Source organism: Xenopus tropicalis, chromosome 7, assembly GCF_000004195.4.
Source record: "Xenopus tropicalis strain Nigerian chromosome 7, UCB_Xtro_10.0, whole genome shotgun sequence".
NCBI lineage: Eukaryota > Metazoa > Chordata > Amphibia > Anura > Pipidae > Xenopus > Xenopus tropicalis.
Window position 1 is genome coordinate 117,183,073 of NC_030683.2, and position 17,685 is coordinate 117,200,757.

The window sequence follows — 17,685 nt, forward strand, 5'->3', positions numbered from 1 at the left end:
ATCCAAATATGTATCAGATATATTCACACCAACCCCCGGAGGGGAAGTATCATGTGATTAAATGAACATTATGTGCTATATACAGTACCAAGGCACCCGCGCTGTTATATCCTCTCTCACAGGAAGAGGCTGGACATGAGATGAAGGCTGGTATGTACTGTGGTTATAATACTAACATAGAATAATTACACAAAAAGCCAAATAAAGTAAAATAATAAATGTAGAACTCATTATGCAGCTTATTTAAGCTTTGGTATTCTCTAGTGTGAATGAGAGATTGTTCAAGGAAAAGCAAAGTTTTTATTCTTCACTCATTATATCCTAACATTTTCCTGCTGAATTGTGCTTAAGGGGAATCCCTATGCTGCCATAGTCATAGGCGGATTTTCAATAAGGCTAGAGGCTAAGCCTCCCCAAACCTGCTTTGGCACCTTAAAACCTGGCTCCGTTTCTGCACTGTCCTGAAAATCTTCTCCAGGTTCTGCAGAAATCAGCTGTGCTCTGATTGGATATTTCTTCTTGTGGATTCTCCAATCAGAGCACAGCTTTCTTGACAGGCAGTAAAATTGACCATGCAGGATGCTGAAGAGGGATTTTTAAAAAATTGGAAAACTGGGCAGCAAACTGGAAAATGAGGTTCAATGTTGATAAGTGCAAAGTTATGCATTTTGGTAGAAATAATATAAACGCAAACTATCTACTGAATGGGAGTGTGTTGGGGGTTTCCTTAATGGAGAAGGATCTAGGGGTTTTTGTTGATAACAAGTTGTCTAATTCCAGGCAGTGTCATTCTGTGGCTACTACAGCAAATAAAGGGCTGTCTTGTATAAAAAGGGCATTGACTCAAGGGATGAAAACATAATTTTGCCCCTTTATAGGTCCCTGGTAAGGCCTCACCTTGAGTATGGGGGCAGTTTTGGGCTCCAGTCCTTAAGAAGGATATTAATGAGCTGGAGAGAGTGCAGAGACTGCAACTAAACTGGTAAAGGGGATGAAAGGGTTAAACTATGAGGTGAGACTGTCGAGGTTGGGGTTGTTTTCTCTGGAAAAGAGGCGCTTGCGAGGGGACATGATTACTCTGTACAAGTACATTAGAGGGGATTATAGGCAGTTGGGGGATGTTCTTTTTTCCCATAAAAACAATCAGCGCACCAGAGGCCCCCCCTTTAGATTAGAGGAACGGAGCTTCCATTTGAAGCAGCGTAGGGGGTTCCTCATGGTGAGGGCAGTGAGGTTGGGGAATGCCCTGCCGGGGGATGTTGGGTAGGGGGTTCCTCATGGTGAGGGCAGTGAGGGGGTTGGGGAATGCCCTGCCGGGGGATGTTGGGTAGGGGGTTCCTCACGGTGAGGGCAGTGAGGTTGGGGAATGCCCTTCCTAGTGATGGGGTAATGGCAGATTCTGTTAATGCCTATAAGAGGGGCCTGGATGAATTCTTGATCAATCAGAATACCCAAGGCTATTGTGATACTAATATCTACAGTTAGTACTAGTGGTTGTATTTATAGTTTATGTATGTGAGTGTATAGATTGGAAGGTGTGGGTTGTGGGTGCTGGGTTTACTTGGATGGGTTGAACTTGATGGACTCTGGTCTTTTTTCAACCCTATGTAACTATTAAGCAGGTGGGGTAAAATGCTGCATATAAAGGAGGGGACTGGGGTGTCCCCATGAAACAACAGAATGTACGCAGGATTGTTTGGGACATCTATTGCCATTGTTTGGCTTATTATGTTGCATATTTTGTCCATGAAAAGGTTGAATCAGTGGGCAGTTTTAGAGGATATGCTGCATAGTTCCCAGATCACAACAGGGCCCCATGTATGTAGTTGTAACACGTAGTGCTAATGGTATACACCCTACACCATCACCCAACCCCCATGGCTGCCCAATACTAAATATCATTTCTCTTTTACCAGATTCTCCACAAAATGTAAGAGCCATATTTGATGGGAAGAAGGAAATGAGAGAAGATGATGCAGTGACTTTAGCCTGTACTACCAGCACTGGGGGGCACATATTTAATCGCCCCTGAGGGGGAGCATCAGGGAGGGGGGGCAACATAATAACTGAGCGAGAGCCTAACAGTGTATTATAGGGATATAATAACCACACATATACCTCTGCAAGATTAATGCTTTTATTTGAACATTTCCGTCTATTTTATTGCGCATTGCTGTTGCTGCTGGTTGATGTCCCATTGCTGCCTCCAGAGTTACTTTCTTGGCTGTCGTAGCCGCTATCTGGTCTGTTGTAGCCGCTATCTGGGCTGTTCTGGGCTGTCGTAGCCGCTATCTGGGCTGTTGTCGCCGCTGTCTTGGCTGCCATAGCCGCTATCTGGGCTGCCATCGCTGGATTCTAGGCTGCCATCGCTGCTCTTGTTTTTCATTTTTAATAGAAGAACTAACAGCAGCAGTAATAAAACTGTAGCTCCAATAGGCAGCGTCACCTGTTATATAAATGTATATTAATTAAACAGCCTATAATATACTAATGATGGCTATAAAAGCCACGTAACATGTTTTTGACAACTGTGTATTTGAAGAAAATCAATATTGTTGGACAATTCCCGGGACCACAAAAATGACATTTAAAATATCATTGAAAGTTAAGCAAATAACTATGTTTAAATTAACTATTGATTTCAAGTGGACCTGTCACAAAAGCTGTATAATAAAAGTCCTTTTCTTATTAAACAAGAAACCCAAATTCATTTTTATATTACCACATCCAAATTCCCAGCTGTCAATAATATATTGCTTGCCCCGCCTCTATGCCTTACGCAGACAAGAACTTTCACTTTCAATTCAGCTCACACTTTCTCTCTCCCTCCGAACCATCTAACTGTGTAGCCAGTACATGGGCCTGGGCATGAGCCCCCCATTCTGGCACATACACAAGATTTGGGCCTGATACGTATAAATGATAATTGCAGCTATTAGTAAAGCAGGTAAAGTAAAGACTCGTGAGTCTTTTTCGGCGATTTGCGCGAAATCGCGCCACCGCGTCTGCCATCCCGCCGGCGACTTACATGTTTGCCGGTGGGATGGCAGGGGTAGGCAACTCGGGGAGATTAGTCGCCCGCGAACAGGGAGTTTTGCCGCGGGCGACTAATCTCCCCGTGTGCCAGAGCCCTAACAGGTCTCTTGGGGGAACTGAGATTTGCGGCTTAAAGGGCAATTTCACCTTCATTAGCAAAACTGTAATAACACATAAAACAACCCCAATTTTTTTATCCTTGACAGTTAGCTCTAATATATTGTTAGTCTATAACCATATTGCTTGCATATGAATGACATATTCCTTTTAATATAATGTTGAGAAGGGGGCACCCAGATTTGAACCAGGGACCTCTTGATCTGCAGTCAAATTCTCTACCCCTGAGCTATACCCCCTGCACAGGTTAGTTACAGTTACGCCACACAGGTGTGTAGAATGTGAGGTGAAACCAAACATTGGAAAAGAGAGTGTATATCCTTGTTTGTCCATTTTTCAGTGTAAACTTTCCCGTTGTTTCACTTTGCGTGTAGCCAAATCTCACTCTTCTTAATATGTTGCAGGGTTTGTGGCGCTGCTGTGTTTCAAACAGAACGCGGGCAATTCAGATACACAGAGGCCACTAAGGCTAATGTCACAGGGGGCAGCTTCTCTCTGGCTGTGTTGTCTTTGCAGGCAGAGAGAAGCCTATAAGGCAGCGATAGAGTCAACTTTTACCTACATCCCCTTTATACCATGGCCCCTGTGTTGTGATTGGGCTCACCTGACTGTTGTTTCCACATCTATGGTTTGTGCCACTAAATGGTTAAAGCTGAAATATATGGTATAAACTCAGGGAGGGGGCACCCTGTAGTCACATGCCCCATCACTGATCTATATCCTCACATTTGTGCCACTTAACTCTTTTTTATGATGGACAGTTGGCTCCATTATTATTCAATAAAGTTGATTTATGTATTCTATGTAAGATAAGGATGAGAAGGGGGCACCCGGATTTGAACCAGGGACCTCTTGATCTGTAGTCAAATGCTCTACCCCTGAGCTATACCCCCTGCGCACTTCTGTTACAGACAAGCCACACAGGTTTGTTACAGTTACGCCACACAGGTGTGTTTTAGAATGTGAGGTAAAACCAAACATTGGAAAAGAGAGTTTAACCTTTTCCCTGCCAACAACGTACTTACTATGTTGTTTTAAAAAAAAAAAAAGGAGTTATGTGCCAACAACGTAGCACCTACGTTATTGGTACTAATGCAATTCTCTCTGCACTGGCAGCAAAAGTCAGTTGTGCCCCCAAACCCTTCAGCAACGAGCCAAGGCGGCTGATAAGTTGGTCCAGCGATGCGATGGCATCACAGGGCCGACCTACAAGCAGCAGATGCGATCGCGTCTGCTGCTTGTCCTGTGTCTTCCCCTGCTCCTTGCCGCCCACGCACTTCCTGTGCTGCATGGACATCAGAGAGGACCCCTGCCTGCGATCCCTGAGACCTTCTACTGGTAAGTGCTCTTTATTGCCTGATACACACATTTACACACAATTTAGCACAGGTTTTGTTTTTTTTCCCATTTTGCACACTCTAGCACACTCTAGCATACTTATATACACACTTACACACTGTCACACAAATTTTAGATGTGTACACACATGTATACACAAATTTTTTTTTTTTTTACCCCTTTGTCTTTAGTTTTTTTCCCTAAAATTTTTATTTTGGCAGCATGACTATTGGATCAGATATTCTAACCACTAATTATGCTGTTGTGTGACTTATTTTGTTGTTTCATCAATTTACACAATTTTTGTTTTATTGCATTTTTATCCCTGTATTAGTATTCCTAATCTATTTTTTAGCACAGCTTTGCCATGTGTAACTTTGGTGTAGAAGAATTAATCAGAATGTGTACTTTCCAAAAATATATGGTTTTCTAGGGGTCTCTGTATAGTTAGGGGGGTTACGGCACATAATACGCTGACAGGGGGCTCTGTGTGCAAAAGCTGAGTTGGCAGGCGAGAAATCCATATGCGCTATTTTCATTTTGGGGTCAGTACTTACCGCAGACTTTGGTATATCTATGCATATTGGGCATCAAACTGTTCAGTAGGCCTCTGGTGTTCCTATTTGGGGTGACTTGCCTTTGTACACAAGAAATTGTGTGAGATAAATGCGGCAAATTGCAACATTTTTATGTCATAAAAACCACCAACTTTAGGAAAGCTTTGCCGATTGGTACTTTGGGGTAGAAAGGACACTTTACCCATATTGGATTTGTCAGAATGTGTACTTTCCAAAAATATATGGTTTTCTGGGTTTTTCTGTACAGTTATGGGGTCTTATGGCACATAATGCACGGCCATTGGGCTTTTTTTGCAGAAATTGAGTTGGCAGCTGAGAAAATTCCTATGCACTATTTTCATTTGGGTGCCTCTGTACACCACAAACTTTGGTAAATCTTTGCATATTGGGCATCAAACTGTTCAGTAGACAGCTGGGATTCATATTTAGGGTGATGTGTCATTGTATGTAAGAAATGTTGTAAGATAAATGTGGCAAATTGCAACAATTTTAGTCTTTTTTTCAGAAAAGTCATAAAAACCATTAACTTTAGAGAAGCTTTGCAGATTGGTACTTTGGTGTAGAAAGGACTCTTTTCCCATGTTGGATTTGTCAGAATGTGTACTTTCCAAAAATATATGGTTTTCAGGGGTTACCCTACATTTCTGCAGCTTCTACCCCTCATAAAACTGCCATGGGTTTATGAATTGGATAAAGATAAGCCATGAAATTAGTGTGCATAAGGTATATTTTGGGGTCTCTAAGTGCCATGTGCTTTGATAAACCTATGTACAGTGGGCATCAAACTGCTCAGTAGACCTCTGGGGTTCATATTTAGGGTGTTTTATTTTGGTACCTAATGACCTGTAGAAAATAAGATGCTGCATGTTAGAAATTTTGACGTGATTTTTGCAAATGTCATAAAAATCGTCAACTTAGGAAAGTTTTGCGGCTTGGTACTTTGGAGTAGAAAGACATGGGTACCCATTATAGATTCAGGGGAATGTGTACTTTCGAAAAATATATGACTTCCTGTGGTGAGCTTACTATTTTGTAGCATTATCACACATAAAACATGTAAATGTGTTGATTTTGCAGGAGCTGAAATGACAGAAATAATAGATCATATGGGGGTATGTTCATATTGGGCCCCTACATGCCACATACTTAAACCTATACATACTGGGCATCAAACTATTGTTTATTATGTTTTATCTTGGTACCTAATGATACGTGGGAAATAAGATGCTGCAAAGTGGAAGCTTTGAGGAGATTTTTGAAAATTGCCAACTTTAGAAAAGCTGTGCGGCTTGGTACTTTGGACTAGAAAGACATGGGTACCCATTTTGAATTCAGGGGAATGTGTACTTTCCAAAAATATATGGCTTTCTGGGGTGAGCGTACTTTTTTGCAGCATTATACCACATAAAATGATGTAAATGTGTTGATTTTGCAGGAGCTGAAATGATATATCATATGGGGGTATGTTCACACAGTGTCGGACTGGCCCACCAGGATACCAGGAAAACTCCCGGTTGGCCCAGATCTCAGTGGGCCCTCCTGCCTCTTACCATTTGGCCTAATTTATAGTCATTCCCTATTTCTCTATGGGAACAAAGAGACTAAATAGATTATAGAATGTAAAGATAAAAGACTAAAAAAATATAGAGGTTGAGTTAGGAGTGAATGAAAAATAGTTTGGGTAGTGGGCCCATGGTCTTTGGTTTTCTGGTGGGCCCCTGTCATTCCAGTCCGACACTGTGTTCACATTGGAGCCCCTACAACCTATACATATTGGGTATCAAACTGTTCAGTGGACCCCTGGCGTTCAAATTTAGGGTGTTTTATCTTGGTGCCTAATGCTATGTGGGAGATAAGATGCTGCAAAGTGGAAGCTTTGAGAGTATTTTTAGAAATGTTTTCAAAATTGCCAACTTTAGGAAAGCTTTGCACCTTGGTACTTTGGAGTAGAAAGACATGGGCACCCATTTTGAATTCAGGAGAATGTGTACTTTCCATAAATATATGACTTTCTGGAGTGAGAATACATTTTGTAGCTTTATTCTACATAAAATAATGTAAATGTGTTGATTTTGCAGAAGCTGAAATGACAGTACATATGGGGGTATGTTCCCAATGGGGCCCCTACATGCCACATACTTAGCTAAACCTATACATATTGGGCATCAAACTATTCAGTGGACCTCTGGCGTTCATATTTAGGGTGTTTTATTTGGTTACTTTATGACCTGTAGGAGATAAGATACTATAGACTGGAAGCCTTGAAGCGATTTTTAAAAAATTTCACAAATTTTGATAAAAACCAATAAATTAAGGAAATCATTGCGACTTGATAGTTTGGAGTAGACAGACAGTTGTGCCTATTCTGTATTCCCCAGAATCTGTTCTTTCCAGAAATGTGTAATTTTCTGGGATAAACCTTCTGTTAGTGGAAATTTTGTCCTTGAAATCTAAAGTATGCAGCTTTCTGGAGCAGTGCTTTGGGAATTTGTTAGTGTACTGCTGGGAGTTTGTGACCTATACAAGTGAGAAATCTCCATAAAACTATATATATTTGGTATTGGCACTTTCCAAATCAGTTGTATTTTCATGCATAAACTAATTTTTGTTACTGGTGTATGTGTTTATATTATGGAAAAAACATTTTTTTTCATTTTGTAGACATTTAGAAGCCTATATCTTGTTACAGAAATGGAATTACACAAAAAATCTACCATATTTTAAAAGCTTCAGTTGCCCTGAAAATAAAATATTTTGTCTTCGTGGGTAAACTAAAAGTCCCCCCAAGGAAAGGCCCCTAAAGTGAAACAGTGCAAAATGTTCAAAAACTGTCTGGCAGTAGAAGTTCCATTTTGTCCAAAATGGCTGGCAGTGAAAGTTAAAGCTTCGTTTGTCCATTTTTCAGTGTAAACATTCCTGTTATTTGACTTTTCATGTCATGAAATCTCACTCTTTTTAATATGTTGCAGGGTTTGTGGCGCTCCTGCGTTTCAAACAGAACCCGGGCAATTCAGATACATAGAGGCCACTAAGGCTAATGTCACAGGAGGCAGCTTCTCTCTGGCTGTGTTGTCTTTGCAGGCAGAGAGAAGCCTATAAGGCTGCTATAGAGTCAACTTTTACCTACACCCCCCTTATACCATGGCCCCTGTGTTGTGATTGGGCTCACCTGACTGTTGTTTCCACATCTATGGTTTGTGCCACTAAATGGTTAAAGCTGAAATATATGGTATGAACTCAGGGAGGGGCACCCTGTAGTCACATGCCCCATCACTGAGCTATATCCTCACATTTTAACCCCTAAACACTTTAGTGAAGTCATTTTTATGATGGACAGGTGGCTCTATTATTATCCCATAAGGCTGATTTATGTAAGATAAGGATGGGAAGGGGGCACCCGGATTTGAACCAGGGACCTCTTGATCTGCAGTCAAATGCTCTACCCCTGAGCTATACCCCCTGCACAGGTTTGTTATAGTTACGCCGCACAGGTGTGTATAACATGAGGTGAAACCAAACATTGGAAAGAGAGTGTAAATCCTTGTTTGTGCATTTTTCAGTGTAAACTTTCCCGTTGTTTCACTTTGCGTGTAGCCAAATCTCACTCTCTTTTAAATATGTTGCAGGGTTTGTGGCGCTGCTGTGTTTCAACCAGAACCCGGGCTACTTGCATTAAGGGGTGAGTATTTATATATATATATATATATATACAATTTTTATAATGTCTTTATATAGATATAGCAAAATAGTAATTTAGGTTGGATAAAGAAACACGTTACTGAGGGGTCTATATAGAAAATATGGCCCTGCCAGTAATACTGTACTAATTGCCTATTAGCCAAAGGCAGCTAAATCCAAGTCAGTATTGAAACCGCCAGTCTGTAGGGAATTCAATTCTGGCTGAGTATGTCCATTGGTTTCCTTCTAATCTGTGGAATCAGGTATAAAAGAATTATTTCTGGCAAATCAGAGTGTTTATCCACCTTTCCTGCATAAGCCCAACTGAATGAGCTCCTGTGAGAGAGGAAGGGGCCGGGAAGGGATAAGGCAGAACCTGGTACTTGGCTGTAACTGAGCTGCATAAATCCATATTGGTGGCAAAACTATCTTAATGGATTTTTTGGAACAAGGTGAGGGAGGGGCTGTAGGGTGCTGTCATATTAAAAGGGGGAAATGGCCCATGTGAGTCAGACTGGCAGCCAAGAGGCCCATGGTGACTCTGGGGGAGCTGCAGAGATCTACAGCTCAGGTGGGGGAATCTGTCCATAGGACAACTATTAGTCGCGCACTGCACAAAGTTGGCCTTTATGGGAGAGTGGCAAGAAGAAAGCCATTGTTAACAGAAAACCATAAGAAGTCCCGTTTGCAGTTTGCCACAAGCCATGTGGGGGACACAGCAAACATGTGGAAGAAGGTGCTCTGGTCAGATGAGACCAAAATGGAACTTTTTGGCCAAAATGCAAAACGCTATGTGTGGCGGAAAACTAACACTGCACATCACTCTGAACACACCATCCCCACTGTCACATATGGGGGGGCAGCATCATGCTCTGGGGGTGCTTCTCTTCAGCAGGGACAGGGAAGCTGGTCAGAGTTGATGGGAAGATGGATGGAGCCAAATACAGGGAAATCTTGGAAGAAAACCTCTTGGAGTCTGCAAAAGACTTGAGACTGGGGCGGAGGTTCACCTTCCAGCAGGACAACGACCCTAAACATAAAGCCAGGGCAACAATGGAATGGTTTAAACCAAAACATAGCCATGTGTTAGAATGTCCAGATCTAAATCCAATGGAGAATCTGTGGCAAGATCTGAAAACTGCTGTTCACAAACGCTGTCCATCTAATCTGACTGAGCTGGAGCTGTTTTGCAAAGAAGAATGGGCAAGGATTTCAGTCTGTAGATGTGCAAAGCTGGTAGAGACATACCCTAAAAGCCTGGCAGCTGGAATTGCAACAAAAGGTGGTTCTAAAATGTATTGACTCAGGGGGCTGAATAATTACGCACACCCCACTTTGCAGTTATTTATTTGTAAAAAATGTTTGGAATCATGTATGATTTTCGTTCCACTTCTCACGTGTACACCACTTTGTATTGGTCTTTCACGTGGAATTCCAATAAAATTGATTCATGTTTGTGGCTGTAATGTGACAAAATGTGGAAAAGTTCAAGGGGGCCGAATACTTTTGTAAGCCACTGTATATCGTTATTTAATGTTGAAGGGGGGTACCTGTATTTAATCCAGAAAAATGTTGATCTGCAGTTAAACGCTATAACCCCTACTGTACAGCTTCTCTGGCTTACCTGTGTGAGTGTAAGGTACTGTGTGTAAAACTACATTTTAATGTCAAGTGAAAATAAATGTTGGGAAGTGAGTGTTTGGGGAGCTTTTTTCTAGCTAACTGTCAGCATGTCTCTCTCTCTTTGGGTGAGTTTTTTTTATCCTTGAGAGTTAACTCTAATATATTGTTAGTCTATAACCGTATTGTTTGCATATGAATGACATATCCCTTTTAATATAAGATTGAGAAGGGGGCACCCGGATTTGAACCAGGGACCTCTTGATCTGCAGTCAAATGCTCTACCCCTGAGCTATACCCCCTGCACAGGTTTGTTACAGTTACGCCACACAGGTGTGTTGTAGAATGTGAGGGGAACCCAAACATTGGAAAGAGAGTTTAAAGCCTTGTTTGTCCATTTTTCAGTGTAAACTTTCCCGTTGTTTCACTTTGCGTGTAGCCAAGTATGTAGTTGCAGGGTTTGTGGCGCTCCTGTGTTTCCAACAGAACCCGGGCAATTCAGATACACAGAGGCCACTAAGGCTAATGTCACAGGGGGCAGCTTCTCTCTGGCTGTGTTGTCTTTGCAGGCAGAGAGAAGCCTATAAGGCAGCTATAGAGTCAACTTTTACCTACACCCCCTTATACCATGGCCCCTGTGTTGTGATTGGGCTCACCTGACTGCTGTTTCCACATCTATGGTTTGTGCCACTAAATGGTTAAAGCTGAAATATATGGTATAAATTCAGGGCGGGGCACCCTGTAGTCACATGCCCCATCACTGAGCTATATCCTCACATTTGAACCCCTAAACACTTTAGTTAAGTCATTTTTATGATGGACAATTATTATTCCATAAGGCTGATTTATGTATTCTATGTAAGATAGGGATGGGAAGGGGGCACCCGGATTTGAACCAGGGACCTCTTGATCTGCAGTCAAATGCTCTACCCCTGAGCTATACCCCCCGCACAGGTTTGTTACAGTTACGCCGCACAGGTTTGTTACAGTTACGCCGCACAGGTGTGTATAACATGAGGTGAAACCAAACATTGGAAAGAGAGTGTAAATCCTTGTTTGTGCATTTTTCAGTGTAAACTTTCCCGTTGTTTCACTTTGCGTGTAGCCAAATCTCACTCTCTTTTAAATAAGTTGCAGGGTTTGTGGCGCTGCTGTGTTTCAACCAGAACCCGGGCTACTTGCATTAAGAGGTGAGTATTTATATATATATATATACAATTTTTATAATGTCTTTATATAGATATAGCAAAATAGTAATTTAGGTTGGATAAAGAAACACGTTACTGAGGGGTCTATATAGAAAATATGGCCCTGCCAGTAATACTGTACTAATTGCCTATTAGCCAAAGGCAGCTAAATCCAAGTCAGTATTGAAACCGCCAGTCTGTAGGGAATTCAATTCTGGCTGAGCATGTCCATTGGTTTCCTTCTAATCTGTGGAATCAGGCAAAAAAGAATTATTTCTGGCAAATCAGAGTGTTTATCCACCTTTCCTGCATAAGCCCAACTGAATGAGCTCCTGTGAGAGAGGAAGGGGCCGGGAAGGGATAAGGCAGAACCTGGTACTTGGCTGTAACTGAGCTGCATAAATCCATATTGGTGGCAAAACTATCTTAATGGATTTTTTGGAACAAGGTGAGGGAGGGGCTATAGGGTGCTGTCATATTAAAAGGGGGAAATGGCCCATGTGAGTCAGACTATCATGGATTTCCTTCAGTCTGAGGGATCATCTGTCTGTGTAAAAAAAACTTAAACATGTTTATGGAAATCTTTACAGTTTTATACATGAGCCCAATTCAATGAACTCCAAAATATCAAAAAGGGTTATATTTTCCCTTTAACATGAGTAGGGTTGGCACCTTTCCTCACCTATTGGGTTTGGGGGGTGGGCAGTGATGGGACTTGGAGGCTGGTTGATGTAATGGGGTGGGGGAATGGTTGGGCTGGGAAGGGGAATGGGCGGGCTGGGAAAGGGAATGGGCGGGCTGGGAAGGGGAGTGGGTGGGCTGGGAAGGGGAATGGGCGGGCTGGGAAGAGGAATGGGCGGGCTGGGAAGAGGAATGGGCGGGCTGGGAAGGGGAGTGGGCGGGCTGGGAAGGGGAATGGGCGGCTGGGAAGGGGAGTGGGCGGGCTGGGAAGGGGAGTGGGCAGGCTGGGAAGGGGAATGGGCGGCTGGGAAGGGGAATGGGCGGGCTGGGAAGGGGAGTGGGCGGGCCGGGAAGGGGAATGGGCGGGCTGGGAAGGGGAGTGGGCGGGCTGGGAAGGGGAGTGGGTGGGCTGGGAATGGGCAGGCTGGGAAGGGGAATGGGCAGGCTGGGAAGGGGAGTGGGCGGGCCGGGAAATGGGCAAGCTGGGAAGGGGAATGGGCAAGCTGGGAAGGGGAATGGGGGGGCCGGGAAGGGCAATGGGCGGGCTGGGAAGAGGAATGGGCAAGCTGGGAAGGGGAATGGGCGGGCTGGGAAGTTATAAGGCGGGCTGGGAAGGGAATGGGCGGGCCGGGAAGGGGAATGGGCGGGCCGGGAATGGGCGGGCCGGGAAGGGAAATGGGCGGGCCGGGAAGGGAAATGGGCGGGCTGGGAAGGGGAATGGGCGGGCCGGGAAGGGAAATGGGCGGGCCGGGAAGGGGAATGGGCCGGCCGGGAAGGGAAATGGGCGGGCCGGGAAGGGAAATGGGCGGGCTGGGAAGGGGAATGGGCAGGGCAGAGGTGGAACTCTACTTCAAAGGGGGTGAAGGTAGGGTTGCAGCCCTTACAAATTTACCAGCAGATTTATAATACTGCCACTAGCTGGGGGCAACCCTAATGATAAGAGGGGGGCACCTAGACTTGAACCAGGGACCTCTTGATCTGCAGATACATGCCCCACCCCTGAAGGTAAAGCCCATATCATTACTTAATGTTGACGGGGGTGGTACCTGTATTTCAACCAGAAAGCTTTTGATTTGCAGGTAAACGCTATAACCCCTACTGCGAAGCTTCCCTGGTTTACATGATGTTGGAAAGTGAGCATTTGATGAGCTTTTTACTAGCCCGCTGTCAGCAGTGTCTCTCTATATACAGACTTTGGGTCAGTCTTTGTATCCTAGTTAGTTACCTCCAATATCTTGTTAGTCTGTAACCATATTGCTTAGATATGAAGTTGACTTTCATATTCCTTTTAATATAACCTTGAGAAGGGGGCACCTGGATTTGAACCAGGGACCTCTTGATCTGCAGTCAAATGCTCTACCCCTGAGCTATACCCCCTGCGCATGTTTTTTGTATAGTTAAAGGAACAGTAACACCAAAAAATGAAAGTGTATAAAAGTAACTAAAATATAATGTGCTGCTGCCCTGCACTGGTAAAAGTTGTGTGTTTACTTCAGAAAGTCTACTATAATTTATATAAATAAGCTGCTATGTAGCCATGGGGGCAGCCATTCAAAGGAGAAAAGGCACAGGCACATAGCAGATAACAGATAAAACACTATTGTATTCTACAGAACTTGTCTGTTATCTGCTATGTAACCTGTGCCTTTTCTCCTTTTTTCCAGCTTGAATGGCTGCCCCCGTGGCTACACAGCAGCTTATTATATAAATTATAGTAGTGTTACTGTAGCAAACACACCAGTTTTACCAGTGCAGGGCAACAGTGCATTATATATTTATTACTTTAAAGCTCTTTCATTTTTTAGTGTTACTGTTCCTTTAAGCCACACAGGTGAGTTGCAGAATATGAGGTGAAACCAAACATTGGGAAAGAGAGTGTAAATTCTTAAAAATTCTTCAATTTTTAGTGTAAAAATTCCCGTAGGTTCACTTTTCATGTAGTCAAATCTCCCTCTTTTTAATATGTTTCAGAGTTTGTGGCGCTCCTGCGTTTCAACCAGAACCCGGGCAATTCAGATACACAGAGGCCACTAAGGCTAATGTCACAGCTTCTCTCTGCCTACATTATCTCTGCATGTAGAGAGAAGTCTATGCGCTTTGCTGTCTCTCTACTGCCCAGTATGGTGCTGTCAGTGTGCAGACAAACGGAGCAGATATTGGCAAGAAAATGTATAGGTTTGTATTTCATGCCAATATCCTACCCATGTGTCTGCGCGCTGGCCACACTGTCTGTTGGTGCAGAGACGTGGGTAGCACATCGGCTTCTCTCTGCCTGCAGACAAAACACAGCCAAGGCTTTGCCCCATGTGACTAGAGGCTTAATAGTGACTATAATGATCTTACAGCAACCTTGCAATTTGCCAGATTCTACAGATTGCCTATCCAGGCATGCAGCAGTCGTTATATACTGAAGCTTATGAAGCAAACAGCTTATAGTAATACAAAGTAATAACATATTGCATTTTAATGCATATAAACCTTCCCACTTTAGTTTTTCTGTAACTTTAACAACATAAATGAGTTTGTTAGCAGACATTTAAGTTTTAGTTATCCATAAACAAAGCAATCTGGCAAAACGTATTGCTGTAGATGTTATGATTTGTGCCACTAAATGGTTAAAGCTGAAATATGAGGTATAAACTCAGGAAGGGGGTATGTGGATCTGAACCAGGGACCTTTTACTACTGAGTCAAATGCTCTTCCCCTGAGCTATACCCCCACCTTTAAAGTAGTTAACCCTTTAGGTAAGTTTTTTTTATGTTTGCAAGTTAGCTCTAATACATTAATATTCTGTGACAACTGTAAGGTTGATTTATATATTCTGTGTAATATAATAATAATATGGGAAGGGGGTGCCGGGATTCGAACTCTTGATCTGCAGTTAAATGCACCAATATACTGCAGGACTTGTGGCGCTTCTGTGCTTCAACCAGAGCCCAGGATACCTGCAATAATAGCTGAGAATATATACCCATTTACTTTATTGTCTATGAATCTCATACCTCCCAACTGTCCCGATTTTCACGGGACAGTCCCTCTTTTAAAAGCTCAACCCACAGTCCCGGATTCTTACTGAAACTCGCTCATTTCCCTTTGCTCTCCTGCAATGAACGCCATAAAAGATACAATGTTTCTCAAACTTAATTAAAAAGAAGCTTTTGGCAGAGAGCCCAGAACTCTTAACAAGCAACAACTGCACCTAGATACAATAGATACAAATGTAATGGCTTAGTGTTAATATTTTGATATTGTTCTGCTCAGGAAGGAGATGGGAAAGGGCCTCTGAGGCTTCTGATCTTTTTCCTTAGCAGAGCAACATCAGAACCCTTCTCTGTTTCCCTTCTGAAGGTATATCTCTCTGTCTGTACAGTTACAGGAACTGACCAGCAGGTGGAGCTGTTGTTACAAAATTCATTATATTGGCAGTTAATAAAAACTTCAATAGTTCTGAAACTTGATATACAGTACAAAAATGCTTAGAAATAGCTCAATTTCACTTTGTTTAAGGTTTACTTATCCTTTAATAAAAGAAACAATGAAAATGTAATATTAATACCTCCTTATCAGCTTCCAAACTGCACGGCTGTCCCTCCTGAAGAGGATCTCGGCTGTGGGTAGGTGACCCTGTATGAACATTATATAATATGATTATTATGAGAAAGGTGAATTCATTTGGGCCCAACCAAACCCACTCATGGGGGGGAACATACAAACTCCTTGCAGACAATACACTATAGTTCTATTAGTTCTATATCCCAAGCAGTCAGAGAAAGATCGTGATTTCATTCTTTTTATTTCGAAAATGGATAAATGCATATTAACTTACAGACCCAAACAATGGTTTTTTGTCATAAAAAGGCTGTTACTGGACTTATTGTCAACAAGCATTTTATATATTGCGATTTCATTGGTATTTTCATTTTGATTGAATGAGTTTTTATTGGTCAGGCACTGCACATATAGATATATATACATTGGCTCATATGGTATAAACTCAGGGAGGGGCACCTGGATTGAACCAGTGGCCTCTTGATCTGCAGTCACATGCCCCATCACTGAGCTATATCCTCGCATTTGTGCCACTTATCATTTTAGTGAAGTCGTTTTTATGATGGACTGTTGGCTCCATTATTATTCCATAAGGCTGATTTATGTATTCTATAGGGATGCACTGAGCCCACTTTTTTGGGTTCGGCTGAATCCCGAACCAAATCCAAATCCGCATATGCTGATTAGGATCGGAAGGGGTTAAAAATCGGCGCGTGCGTATGTAAACCGTAACAATGTTGGGAAGTGAGTGCTTGGGGAGCTTTTTACTGGCCAGCTGTCAGCAGCTGACAGTTAACTCTAATATATTGTTAGTCTATAACCATATTGCTTGCATATGAATGACATATTCCTTTTAATATAACATTGAGAAGGGGGCACCCGGATTTGAACCAGGGACCTCTTGATCTGCAGTCAAATGCTCTACCCCTGAGCTATACCCCCTGCACAGGTTTGTTCCAGTTACGCCACACAGGTGTGTTGTAGAATGTGAGGTAAAACCAAACATTGGAAAAGAGAGTTTAAAGCCTTGTTTGTCCATTTTTCAGTGTAAACTTTCCCGTTGTTTCACTTTGCATGTAGTCAAGTATGTAGTTGCAGGGTTTGTGGCGCTCCTGTGTTTCCAACAGAACTCGGGCAATTCAGATACACAGAGGCCACTAAGGCTAATGTCACAGGGGGCAGCTTCTCTCTGGCTGTGTTGTCTTTGCAGGCAGAGAGAAGCCTATAAAGCAGCGATAGAGTCAACTTTTACCTACACCCCCTTATACCATGGCCCCTGTGTTGTGATTGGGCTCACGTGGCTGTTACCACATCTATGGTTTGTGCCACTAAATGGTTAAAGCTGAAATATATGGTATGAACTCAGGGCGGGGGCACACTGTAGTCAAATGCCCCATCACTGAGCTATATCCTCACATTTGAACCCCTAAACACTTCAGTGAAGTCATTTTTTATGATGGAGAGTTGGCTCCATTATTATTCCATAAGGCTGATTTATGTTTTTTATGTAAGATAGGGATGAGAAGGGGGCACCCGGATTTGAACCAGGGACCTCTTGATCTGCAGTCAAATGCTCTACCCCTGAGCTATACCCCCTGCGCAGGTTTGTTACAGTTACGCCACACAGGTGTGTAGAATATGAGGTGAAACCAAACATTGGAAAGAGAGTGTAAATTCTTGTTTGTCCATTTTTTAGTGTAAAAATTCCCGTAGTTTCACTTTTCATGTAGTCATATTTCACTCTTTTTAATATGTTGCAGGGTTTGTGGCGCTGCTGTGTTTCAACCAGAACCCGGGCAATTCAGATACACAGAGGCCACTAAATGGTTAAAGCTGAAATATGAGGTATAAACTCAAGAAGGGGGTATGTGGATTTGAACCAGGGACCTTTTACCACTCAG

At 42.8% G+C, this 17,685-nt stretch overlaps 7 non-coding genes across 7 annotated transcripts; all 7 read right to left on the reverse strand.

The window, feature by feature from the left end:
• Positions 1–3,974: 3,974 nt before the first annotated feature.
• On the reverse strand, positions 3,975–4,046 carry trnac-aca. Its single transcript has one exon. It is a non-coding gene; the product is annotated as a tRNA-Cys (tRNA).
• Positions 4,047–8,457: 4,411 nt separating this feature from the next.
• Positions 8,458–8,529, reverse strand: trnac-gca. The gene has a single exon. It is a non-coding gene; the product is annotated as a tRNA-Cys (tRNA).
• Positions 8,530–10,597: 2,068 nt separating this feature from the next.
• Positions 10,598–10,669, reverse strand: trnac-gca. The gene has a single exon. It is a non-coding gene; the product is annotated as a tRNA-Cys (tRNA).
• Positions 10,670–11,242: 573 nt separating this feature from the next.
• trnac-gca lies at positions 11,243–11,314 on the reverse strand. The gene has a single exon. It is a non-coding gene; the product is annotated as a tRNA-Cys (tRNA).
• A 2,226-nt stretch (positions 11,315–13,540) lies between these two features.
• Positions 13,541–13,612, reverse strand: trnac-gca. Its single transcript has one exon. It is a non-coding gene; the product is annotated as a tRNA-Cys (tRNA).
• Positions 13,613–16,654: 3,042 nt separating this feature from the next.
• On the reverse strand, positions 16,655–16,726 carry trnac-gca. Its single transcript has one exon. It is a non-coding gene; the product is annotated as a tRNA-Cys (tRNA).
• A 582-nt stretch (positions 16,727–17,308) lies between these two features.
• trnac-gca lies at positions 17,309–17,380 on the reverse strand. The gene has a single exon. It is a non-coding gene; the product is annotated as a tRNA-Cys (tRNA).
• Positions 17,381–17,685: the final 305 nt, after the last annotated feature.